Raw genomic sequence first — 13,010 nt, forward strand, 5'->3', positions numbered from 1 at the left:
CCTGAGAGTGTAAAATCGGGAGTAAGGCAGAGGGGCCTTAATAATGTCATCCCAATCATGTGGTGGGCAAACCCACCACCATCCTCCTCCTACTGATGAAGAAACTGGCACCTTCAGCCAACTCTTACCTGCCCCACCCCAGCCTGGGCAGACTGGGGCTGAGAAGAGGTAGCCCCTGCACAAGACATGTAGGTATATTAACGAGACTTTGCCTTTAATAAGACTCTTTATTTGAGTTTTTCCACACTAATTTGAGATGGACTAATTATAATGCTCTAATTGGATGGTTACTCATGTGATGACAGCAACAGCAACTCCTTGGCTTGGCCCCTAAAGGGTGCTCCCTTGGGGTACAAGCATGTTTCCTCCTGCCCATCACAAGCCTTTGAGCATGATCAGTCAGTGCAGGATGTGGGCAGCCCCTGTTTGGGATCCTGGGGTGTTTCAGGGTCCTGTCAGCATCTGCCTTAGCAACCCCAGGTGAGATCTCCCCCCTTTCCTGAGGGCTGAGAATTCCCCTCCATCCCTTCTGCCCCTCGGCATCCCCCACACCTCTCCATCCCTGCCTGCCTGCCGGTCCCTGCCTCCAGCTCTCAGTCAAGCTCTTCTTCATCTCTCTCTCTCCCCATGTGTTCATCCCTTCCCTCTCCATCACCCACCTCCATGCCTCTTCACCTTCCTCCATCCTGCTGTCTGTGCATCCTTCCTGTCTGCCTCCATCCCTCTTTTCCTCTCTTCCACTCTCCATCGTCTGGCCCTCTATCCATCTCTTGGGCGTTCCATACGTCTGTATCTCTTTCACACCCTCTGTCCAGCTCCCCCTCCTCTATTCCTCTCTCTGTTTTTCTGTCCACACTTACATCCCTCTTTTCTACCCTTCTGCTCCCCATTTCTCTGCCCAGCCCTCTGGCCCTCTCTTTCTGACCCTCTGTCCTCCTCTCAGTCTTTCACCTTTTGCAGCCATCTCTCTGCTTCTCCATGCCTCTCTTTCCTCTTTTCTCTCTCTGTCCAACTCCCCCTCCCTCTTGTCCTCTCTCTGTTCCTCTGTCCACCTCTACATCCCTCTTTTCCTCTCTTCTGCTCCCCATTCTCTGCCCAGTCCTCCATCCCTCCTTCTGTCCCTCTGCTCAGCTCCCCATCTTTTTGTCTGGGTCTCCATCCTTCCCTTTCTTTCTCCATCTCTCCTTCCAGCTCTCTATCCCTATCTCTCTCTCCCCATCCCTCTGTCTGGCTCTGGCAGTCCCTGGCACCACGGAGCAGAGATCCTGGGGAGGGGCAGGGGGTGCTGGCTTACAGCTGGGCTGCTGATGTGTTGGAGCTGATCCTGGGGCACTTGCCCACCTGGGCGGGGTTGGAGGAAGAGTCTGGGCAGGATGATTGGGGCCAGATTGCTCTTCATCACCCACAAAGATATACCACGGCTCTTTCTTTCTCTTCCTCTTGTAAAGCAAAGAGCCAGATGTCTAATTTGGAGTAACGTTACATGAATAACACACAATCAACCTGCGCCTGTAACCAAGCAGTACCTGAGATGTCCTGCTCTAGGGCATTATTTTCAATGACATATTTACATGGTAATTTAAAACATTCAGCAGAACTACAAGTACATTTTAGAAAAGAAAGTCTCAAGTAAAATAATTTTTTTTAACTTTGTTTCACAGGAAAATCTTGAACAAAAATCTGAAGAACCACTTTTGACTGGTTTTGATGGTAATTTTAATGCTTGGATAATATATTTTGAATTTTAATGGTTAGAATTGTTTTGATGATGTTTATCTGTTGGTTTTGATGCTAAGTTGCGGGGTTTGATGGTAAGTTTAGTCTGAGCATTGAAGGCTTCTGTCGGTAAGCTCTGCATCTGAAAGACAGAGAGGAAGCGATGTCATTCCCTGTCATGATACTCAGCATAAAACTATCTGGCTGAGGGTTTGATTTCTAAACAGCAAAGGCTTGAACCTCCAAACAGCTTGATCTGCTCTGAGGCTACAGGAACAAACTCGCTCAAGAGGGAGGCTTCCAAAACCCTTACGTGAAAACTGACTGTATTCCAGTTTTCTGCTAAGAGTGGTGTACTGTACAGAGGATTAGGATAAAACTACCTGCTTTAATAGCACATGGTAGACCTTAGCTAAGTGAAATCTGGTGGAAGTCTCACCTAGAGGTTTAGCATGATGGTACCCTTGTTTTACCAGTGATTTTCCAGTCAAGCTGAAGAAAAGGAAAGACATGAGAAACACCCAATCATCATGGAAAAACTGCTGATTATGCTGTAATCCTTGCTTATTTGTAATCCTTCTCTCAATGTTTATCTTTGGACTTCTTTTCCTTCTTGGCTTTATTTTTTTTCATTTTTGATCACCTGAAAGCTCTTTCTCTATCTCTCTGTGCTTTTTTTTCTATTTTGGCTTCACTCCCCTCTGCACAGGTATGCTTTCTTTTTCTGTTTCTTTGTCAGTCATTTTTCTGGGAACAGCCCTCAGAGTTTGAATGAACCCACACAGGTGGAAGTACCTGGCTTTCATGAGAAGATTTTTCAGATTGCTGCTGAGGCACTGAACAACGATGTGAGGCTGCTCTGCGGCTGCTGGAGTGGTGCACATCCTCTCTAGAGAGTGGATGGTGAAGCCCTCTGCTTTTGTAAGAATCCTTACAAGACCCGTTGCTGTAAGTGTGACTTGATTTGTCAAAGTCCTTATCACAATCAGACAACTCTCTGCCACCTGTCATTGCAGAAGAGGAATGGTAATCACTGTAGCATCTGCACTGTTCCCATCTCCATGGTTCACCTTGACAGGATCTTTCTCTGCTCCAAGCTCACTCTCTTTTGGAATGAGTACAGCAATTCCTGTCTTGTTCTGTTCTTCTTCTCTTTCAGGATCTGAAAACAGGACATTTTCCAAAGCTTCTGCCATTATCAGGGATGTTTCTTTCGTTATCAGAAGAGCTATACATGCTTTCATTTCAATAAACCTGCTCATGGCAATTTTGCTGCTTTGTTTCCACCACGCAAGAGCACCCCTCCTGTGAGAACGACCATCTGTTCTGCTTCCATTTTGCTTGTCCTGCTCTCCAGAGACAGTGTTCTCTCTTCCTTCTGTAGTGCTCTTTGTGAGTTTTTCTACAGTGTTTTTTCTTATCTGTATAGTTATTTTGTAATTATCTACTTCTCAGATAACTAGATAGATAACTAGATAATTGAGGACTATTATGTACTTCTTATCTACGTAGCTATTAGAAATGTCCTTTGTATCTTGGCATGTATCATCTGTGGTATCCAGAGACACAAGATTTTTAGAAGTATGTTCAATGTCATAGAGGAAGTTTGCCCTAATATCTCTTCAGTCTCTGATGTACAAAAGGTTTTCTTTCAAAATAAGTCCAGGTTCTTCTGATCTTCTAGGTTTGCCTTTGTCCCCACTGCCTTCAAACTCACACTGCCCAAGCAATTCATCCTCAGTGTCCAAGGATCATTTCCTGACCTTGTGCTGACCATTGGTATCGGGATGCACGTTACCAGCTTTTATTGTAAGACTTTCAGCAACTTCTTTGTTGGTGGAAATTGTTTCAGAATCTGACTGGATAAAAAGACTCTCAAGATCACAGCTCAAGGTGGTAGGAACTCTTCTGGATTCTTCACAGACAAGCAGTGCTTCCATCACTACAGTTTCCATAAGAGCATCAGTCTCAGAATATTTTTGCGGTCCAGAGAAAATGCACAAAACAAAAATGCCTTCACATTCAGTGAAGTGAAAAAGAGGAAAGAAGAATGCAGAAAGTATAGACAGGATGACAAAATGAAGAGAAAAAAAATCTATGTAGAAGCCCAAGTTTTCAGTGAGGCATCAGCCACATGTTTTTAATATCCAATTAATACGTTGCAGTGCTGATCGCTAGTTCTGTTCATAACACTATGTGCAGTGTGGAATTCTCTCAACTGATTTAAATCTTCCCATTAAATACTGTCAGTAGAGAGATAAACCTGTGCTAACCTCATATAAAATCTTACTTTAATCAAAGCATACTTATTTTACCTTACCTTTCCTTGGACAAGCTGTTAAATAGGCTGCCTGTGAGGGATTATAAAATTCTCTCTTGAGTGACTGGAGGCAAAGGTACAGGCATCTGTAGTTAAATTATACAAGTTAACAGGTAGGAAGGTATTGTTGGGAGTAGAAAACCACTGTTTGCAAAATTTCTACATTAGGTGTTAAATACAGAAATTTACACTCCCCCTTCCCCAAACAGAGTTCATGAAGATCTCATGTATTATTATCTCAGCTAAGCTTTTCTAAAGTTGACAAGGTCTAATATATTAGCTGTGTTCTGTAAATTCTAAGTGGTTAATGACACAAAGAGCTACAGTGAAATGTGTGCTGTGTATTTTCTCAGTACTTCGCCTGGATTAGGAACATGATAATAATCCTGCATACTGAATACATCATTGGTGAGAAATTTTAGATGCAACCAACACAACTCCCTCTTCCCAGCAATCCATTTGTTTTAGAAAAGAAAATCTCAGAAGCTTTAGAAGGTTGGATGTGGCAAGTGGAATCATGAAGTTTTACTCCATTTTTTTTTTTAGATTCATTATCTAAGCTAATAGCACCATGGAGTGACTCGGTTTTGGGCTACTCAGGCTGGCATCTTTCTTCTTCAGAACTCTGACAGGAAGAGTGGGAAATCTTCAACACATGGACTACCTTCCAAATCACAATTCCATTTGAAGGTATTGCATTGCAGTTCCTTTCTGCTGAGCTCTTTGAGTCCTTCTCATTTTTTTCTGAAGATTCTGCACCATAAGGGACCATATTATAAGAAAGGAGTTTGGGATTTCCAGCCACTGCTGGCTCAACAAGAATTTCACCAGCAGCTTCTTGTTTGGAGATGTTAGTAGCAATTGACATGGTGGATGCATCTGAGCTAGACTCTGCTGCAGAAGAGTTTACAACTGTGTGTCACAGCCCAAAAGCAGTCGTTTAGGACGACTTCCCTCTCCTTGGGACCAACGACCAAGTTCGTGATGCTCTTGGACTGAACTAAGGTGAAATGATGCCAGCCAACCAATCAGTTTTATGATTTATTAATACAAAAGACAAGGCATGTGGCTAAATATGATAACTCAATGACGACTACTTTAACTAAATAAACAAGTCCCGTGCCGCACGATTTGAACAGATCTTATAAACTTTCATGAAAAGAGAGGAAGGAGAGAGACAGAAAGAAAGAGAGAAAGAAAGAGAGATCACCACCCGTGGATCCAGCAGTGTCTCGTTGGTCCTCTTCACCCTGGGTGTCTTGGAAAAGTTCAGGGCCAAATCAAGGCAAATTAAATAAATAAATTGTAATGACGCGCATGCAGTAATTGCAGCTCGAGCTGGGTGCCTCCGAAGAGGGACCACAAATAAAGAAATCCCTGGGCAATTATAACTTTCCAGTCTAAGCTCTCCACCCCTCACGCGGTAATTCAGACCAATAGTAATATTCAGGTCTGGGGTCTCCTGCTCCCTACTGGGTCTCATCACTGTCCCTAGGCAGGCTGTTTATCTTTCCTGTTGCGGTTTCTCCTGACAGATGTGTCTTCATTCCTTTGATCCCACCCTTGTCTCTCAAGGTCCTGACCACCGGGAGATAGTAATTCCAGCAATTAACACTGCCCCAGCAGTGACAGTAGGTGTTATCTCCCAAGGTCCTGATGAGGGGGAGATAGTCCAGACCCCCCCCACCCCCAGTTAACACTGTTTCAGCAGTGAGGGGAGGCTTTGTTTCCCAGGGTCCTGGCGCCCAAGCAGGCCTTATTTCAAAGCCTTGACATCCTCCCTCCCAGAGTGTGAAGCATGGGAATGCAGACTGCTTGTAACTCCCTTATCTTTCCAGCCTGCACCAGCTCTGGGGCCCTTTCTCACTGAACTAGGCGTGCGGCCTGAGGCTTCAGCAAATTTAGCTGCTCATGCTAAGCAAGTTTTATGGAAGTTGTGCTAAGCAGCAGTAATTTACACTCCAGGTCCAAAAGTCTCTGCCTGATCGTGGTCTGGTTTTTCGCAGGCTCGGTGTGTCCTGAGTGGTCGCAGGGAGACCATTTTGGGGGTTGCAGCAGCTCCGTCCTGTTTCCGCTGGGAACAGATGGCTTGTTCAGGGTTATGGTTTCCTGCAAAATCTGCAATGTGCGCAGCAAGGCTTGCACCTTATGCACCAAGAAATGTTTAAGGCAAAAATTCACTCATCTGTCCGCCACACTGTGGATGAAGGAACAGGCTTGTTTAGATCCTCATCCACCACAGCACTGCTAAAACAGTCAGGTTGAGACAGTTTGATGTGCAGGCAGTTTGTTATGAAGTGATCTTTTGTTTTTCTGAGGGATCAGCAAATAAAGGCCTGGTAATTGCCTAGTTTTGAACACAAGCTGTTGGTGGAGCCGAAGAAGGCCTTTCTAGGGTGACAGCAATGGTATTTGGATCTTCTTTTAGGGGTTCATTTCCATTTAAATGACTTGATTTCTGCATTTAAAAAGAAGAGATTGCAGGATGGATATATGCAAACACACAGCCTTTAAAATCCCCAAACAGAACACTCTCCTACTAGATATCTCTACAAACTGCCTCGACACCTAGATAGAAAAAAGCCACCCTGCTTTAATTATATATGCAAGTCCAACAAGTGTGGTTAATTTCTACATTGAGGTTTCTGCATATTGGTATCAAATGAGGACCATTCTTGAAACCCTACCCAAACAGCTCAACATGGATTAAAGCTATTCCAAAATATATATGTTTTTCTCCATTAAACATTCCCTGAAAACCCTGGAATAACTGTTCTTATGCTCAGGAAGGAGACAGTTTGGTTTCACTGTCTCAGCTAAAGTGAAACTACTAAAACTAAAACAAATAATCTTTTTTTTTAACGTTTTAAGCTTTGGTAACATCCACTTAAAATGTATCAAGAGGATATTTATCAGAGCTGTAGGAAGCTGAGCTGGAAGTATAAAATAATGGAAGTAGCACTGTTGCAAAATTTAGCATTAGCTACTATTTGAATGATTCTGGTTGCAGCATAAGGGCTGTGAAGAAAGCTGTGGTGAGGGAGAGAAAATAAAACTCAGGTGCTAAAAAAAAAATCCACTACTAATTTGGTATCATTATCTGCTGCTTTGCCCCCAAATCACCTTAACCATACAAGGAGGAAGCCATGGTCATGTAAATCTGGCCTGCTTACTACTGGCCCCCTGCTGACCAAAGAATGAATGGGGATAAGACAGTGCTGCTGATAACTAAAAAGCACATTCTCCAAGTGTGAAATCATAATGTCTTGGTAAACAATCGCGCTCTTAGCTTAGAATTGTTCTTTCAGCCCACTCTGGAGTTAAATCCCATTCAAGATAATGGTCTTACTACTATACCTATCCCCTTCAGAGCAATAACTCGCCTTTATACTATCTATGGTATTAATTGCTCCTCCTTCCTAAATTAGCCAACGACAGAGAGTAGATATGCAGCAATTCACACAAGTGTAGCAGTTGAAAGCCAAGCGATTAAAGATAATGACATGGGGAATTTCAGATAAGACAAATGAATTATTCAAATAGTAATTTTCTCCTTGGACAGGAAGAAAAATACTTAAGAGGAGGAGAAGAAGAAGAAGAAGAAGAAGAAGGAGAAGGAGAAGGAGAAGAAGAAAGTCAGTAGCAGGAAAGTAAATGTATTCTGAACACATTTTAATACTTGTTATTACCTGATATTAAAAAGTAAATAAGCTTGCTGACTGAGAACCATTTTGATTTCACAAAAGACTACAGAGGCATCATTCATCTCATATCAAAGTCTACCAGCAGCCTGCAAATAAAAGCAGCCATGTCTTCAGAGGAACTGCACACTTTCTAAATGAAAGCACAAAGAGAACTCTTCAGAACAGAGAATACACCAAAAAAGATCAAATTAAACATGAAATAAAACCTGTTTCCCTAAAAGCAGTGGTTACCAGTAAAGTTTTCATGCAAGTACCTCCTCACCAGCACAGAGCTCACCCCGTTAGAAATGAAATTGTTATTTACCTTTGTGTAGCAGAAATAACGTCCTGCATGACTACTGACACCTCTATATACCAGGACTGCATATAAGGCATAGAGGAGTGGTTCTCCAACGGATTGAGATACGTATGTTCGAAGATCCAGATACTTAGGATATTTCACATCCTAAAGAGAGACCAAGAAGACGCAACAATTATCCTGGAATACTTTATGAAATAGCCTGATAAAAACACATCAAAGAACACAGACTAGAAGTACTTAAATGTATTTACTGGTTCACTAAAAAGAGGTCCTCCCAATAAACAACATGGAGTAATTTCAGTTGCAGAGAACTGTTCTCTGCAAAATCAGCTTTCATAGCAGACTATATGTTTACCATCACATGAACTTTATTGTTGCCAGAAGAGAAAAAAGAAATACTTCTTGCAGTGATTTTCCTTTGATATCTTCAGTCTACAGTTATTGTCTGTAGATATTAACAACTTTTAGAAGACTATTCTGCTTTGGGAAATCTCCCATTCCAAGAAGACAAAGTTGCACTACAATTTTACATATATATATACACCTTGCTAATCTTCCCACCAGTGAAAGCTGCAAATCTTTTCAGAGATATTGTGAGATGTATTGTAAATCTCTTTGATGCAGGAACCATCTCTTTTACACCTTAGAAACAAGCACAACCAATTTTTTAAAGTATCTTTTTTTCCCCCAAAAAGAGTCAAACCAGTTTTGATGTCTCACACATGCCTATGCTATTTGAGTGATACTTACTTGCATTTTTCTTTTCATAAATCCATATGCTGCATTTCACATTTGCTAATTCAGAGAAGATGGCAGGATAGAACTACAAAACAAAGCATTGAGAACATTATCTTTTGACAGACCATCTATTTTTATTATGCCAGAAAGTAAGGCTTACCACCAACTCATAATGTAGCAGGAATCTCTCCCTAGAGCGGATGACCACAGTGTTACACAAGGCAGCACTTCCTGTGCTTTCAAAGAGGTGTCAAGAATGGAAGGCATGAATAGTGATGATAAAATGTGTTTTTCTCTAGGCAATAGAGCTGGATAAGTCTGTGTATTATAAGCAAATTCTGCATAATTCACAAATATCAAGGTATTGCTGAAGTCTTGACTCACAGGAATAGTTCCATGTTCTGGCCATTGCTCTTATCTGCAACAGAGGAGAAAGCTCTGGCTGACATAAGAACATCAAGAAGCATTCCAGAAAGAAAACAGCAGTAGAAATCCTGTTAATGAATTTCAGAGAAATAATTCTGAGAACTAAATAGCTCATGCAAATGATTAACACCCCCCCTCCCAAGCTAAACACACAAAGCACATTTTTCCATCAAAACTGTGTCTGTGTTACTCCCTTCTCCCAGGCTCACAGGAGCTGCAGGCAGCGGCGCGTTCAAGCCCTGGCCTGGAGAGATGCAGAAGGAGCTGTTTGGCCCCAGCTCAGAGAAATCTTGGGAAAGGAGAGCCAGAGAAGGCTTGACAACTGATTTCTTCCTGGTTTCTTCTGCCCTTCCAATAAATACTTGCTTGGATATAATTTTGGCAGCAATACTTGTGAGATTTTTCACCCATCATATTTACAACTCTCCCTCACCCTTCTCCCCACACACACACACCCCTCCCCCTCCATCAGGGATAGTCTCATCCTCTCACTTCATTTTTTTATGCACTTACAGAAGTTAATCATAAATGGATTACCAATTAACGTTGTAAGGTTGTTGATCAGTAGCTGCTTGTGTTGTGTCTTTTTGTTTGCCAGAGTGCATTGAAGTTGTGAAACAGTATGCTGGCTTATAAGTGCTCCTGATCTTTCAGTAAATCAGTGCATAACGAGATCTGAATTCCTTTGTTTGACTTTCCTTTTCCAGAACTACAGGCCAGGCAGCCTCACCTCAGTCCTTGGGAAGGTGATGGAACAGCTCATCCCGGATACCATTTCCAGGCTCATGAAGGATAAGAAGGTGATCAGTAGTAGTCAGCGTGGATTCACAAAGGGGAAATCATGCTTAACCAGCCTGAGAGCCTTCTGTGATGGGATGACTCGCTGGGTAGAGGAGGGGAGAGCAGTGGATGTTGTCTCCCTTGACTTCGACAAGGCTTTTGACACTGTCTCTCATAAGATCCTTATAGGCAAGCTGAGGAAGTGCAAGCTAGATGAGCAGACAGGGAGGTGGACTGAAAACTGGCTGAATGGCAAAGCTCAAAGGCTGTGCTCAGCAGTGCAAAGTCTAGTTGGAGGCCAGTAACTAGCGGTGTGCCCCGGGGTCAATGCTGGGTCCAATATTGTTCAACTTCTTCATCAGTGACCTGGATGAAGGGACAGAGTGCACCCTCAGCAAGTTTGCTGATGATACAAAACTGGGAGGAGTGGCTGATACACCAGAGGGCTGTGCTGCCATTCAGAGGGACCTGGACAGGCTGGAGAGATGGGCAGAGAGGAACCTCATGAAGTTCAACAAAGGCAAGTGCAGGGTCCTGCACCTAGGGAGGAATAACCTCATGTACCAGCACAGGCTGGGGGATGACCTTCTGGAAAGCAGCTCTGTGGAGAAGGTCCTGGGGGTCCTGGTGGACAAGAAGTTAACCATGAGCCAGCAATGTGCCCTTGTGGCCAAGAAGGCCAATGGTATCCCGGGGTGCATTAGGAAGAGCATTGCCGGCAGGTTGAGGGAGGTGATCCTCCCCCTCTACTCAGCCCTGGTGAGGCCGCATCCGGAGTACTGTGTCCAGTTCTGGGCCCCCCGATACAAGAGAGATATGGACGTACTGGAGCGAGTCCAGCAGAAGGCTACTAAGATGATGAAGGGACTGGAGCATCTCTCATATGTGGAAAGACTGAGAGAGTTGGGACTGTTCAGCCTGGAGTAGAGGAGGCTGAGGCGGGACCTTATCAATGTGTATAAATATCTGAAGGGAGGGTGTAGAGAGGATGGGGCCAGACTCTCTTCAGTGGTGCCCAGCGACAGGACAAGAGGCAATGGGCACAAACTGAAGCACGGGAAGTTCCATCTGAGTATGAAGAAAAACTTCTTTACCGTGAGGGTAACCAAGCACTGGAACAGGTTTTCTAGAGAGGTTGTGGAGTCTCCATCCTTGGAGATATTCAAAAGCTGTCTGGACATGATCCTGGGCAATATGCTCTAGGTGACCCTGCTTGAGCATGGGGGTTGGACTAAATGATCTCCAGAGGTCCCTTCCAACCTCAACCATTCTGTGATTCTGTGAAACACAAGAAAGCAGCTGAGGAATGAAGACAGGGACAGAAAAGGCCTCTTCTCCCACACAGGTTGCAGCCCTCGCAACACTGAGGTTTCAGCCAACCACAGCAGGCATTCTCCACACCAGGGCAGCTAAGACAGGAGCCTGAAAGGTCTTGAAGGTGGTGAGTTTCAAAGGGAACTTAGAGGACAACAAAAGGGGAAACTGAGAAGACCACACTGAACTCAGGCAATCAGAAGTCCATGCTGTGCATTTGACTAGTTGCAATATGGATGTTGGCATGCAAGTCTGCTTAAGGAATGAAAATAAGCCACGGGCCTGTTAGAATAAAATACTCTGATCGCTAATACCATCTCCTTCTTGGTTGAGGCGGGGTTAACAAAATACAAAAAACACTCTTTTTCCTCAGACTGTAGCATGACTCTGCAGGCTTTGGGAAGCCTTTGTTTTGCTAGCCCTTTCCAAGACAAATGCTACCAAGCAAGGACAGATTGTTTGACTAGCAGACAATGCAAAAAGTCTTGCTCAGGAATAAAAGTGCAAGAAGAATATTTTGTACACACAACCAGCCAACCAGCAAATTCCTCCCTTTCCAAACTCCCAACTTCCTTTTGAGGGATGGCTGCTTTCCAGCTGGGTACCCATGTGCTACCGCATCCACAGTTAAATAGAGGTAAGAAAGCCACAAAGCTGCTTTGCTTTCAACAAGCATTAAAAAGCTCAGCAAAGCTTACCTGTATAGCTCTCCAGTTGAGATTGAGACTAGTAATTCTCATTTCCATGGTTAAGCTCTTATTTCTCATCTCAGTCCTTATCACAGTTAAAAGTCAAAGAGATGCACCATGTATCTCACAAAACATGTAAGACAAGACTAAACAGATGTTTCAATTTTGTACTGTAAATCAGCTAAGCTTGTGCACTGTGGGCTTTCAAGTGTTACTCAACAGATAAGAGGGAAAGGTTTAAAACAGCATAGTGCAGAGTGCTCAGAATGGCACAGAAACAAAATAAGTGACAGCAGGAACCTCTGCAGAAGTGCTAACTGTTGAAGAATGCTGCCCCTGCCCATGCAAGAAACTACTGGTATGAGAGCATTCTTTCCTCAGCAGCATACGAGGACACGTGCAAATATTTATGGTTGAAAATACTCAGTCAACATCCCTGTAAAAGAATTAATACAAAACACATCTTACCTCTGCACTGGCTTGCTTCACTGGTTTGCCCTGGTCATGAGTGTTTTCTGCTGGTCTGTAGTGCCTGAGAGAAGAAGAGACAGAAATGGGCTCTTTCTGTGTCGTCATGTTCAGTGCTGATGAATCCACCTTCTGCTTAAGAAAGGCTTTTTGCAGAGCTGAATCTGGCTACAACCTCTGTTGCATGCATGAACAAGGGAAAACATCATGTCAGCTTCCAGCACTATTGTTTTGGAGCAAAAGAAGTGGGAGAGAAGGAAGATCCTTTCCCACTTTGTTCCGTCAAGATGTGGCAAAAGCCCTTTTCTTTCTCTGTATCAATTTCATTAGGCGGAAAACGGGGAAGCCACCAGCACCTCCTCTGTAAAGTGCTTGGTGATCTACTGAGGAATACTGCAAGTTAGGTGTTATGCTGCAAAGGAAAACATTAACATTTCCAACCATACTTGCATCCAAGCACAGTTAGTTCACTCAAACCAAAGACCAGCACACCAGTTACAAATGCACGCCTTAAAGATGTTCACATGCTTTTTAGAGGCTACTCAGGAGGGTGA

This window comes from Dromaius novaehollandiae, chromosome 10 (genome assembly GCF_036370855.1).
Source record: "Dromaius novaehollandiae isolate bDroNov1 chromosome 10, bDroNov1.hap1, whole genome shotgun sequence".
Classification (NCBI taxonomy): Eukaryota; Metazoa; Chordata; class Aves; order Casuariiformes; family Dromaiidae; genus Dromaius; species Dromaius novaehollandiae.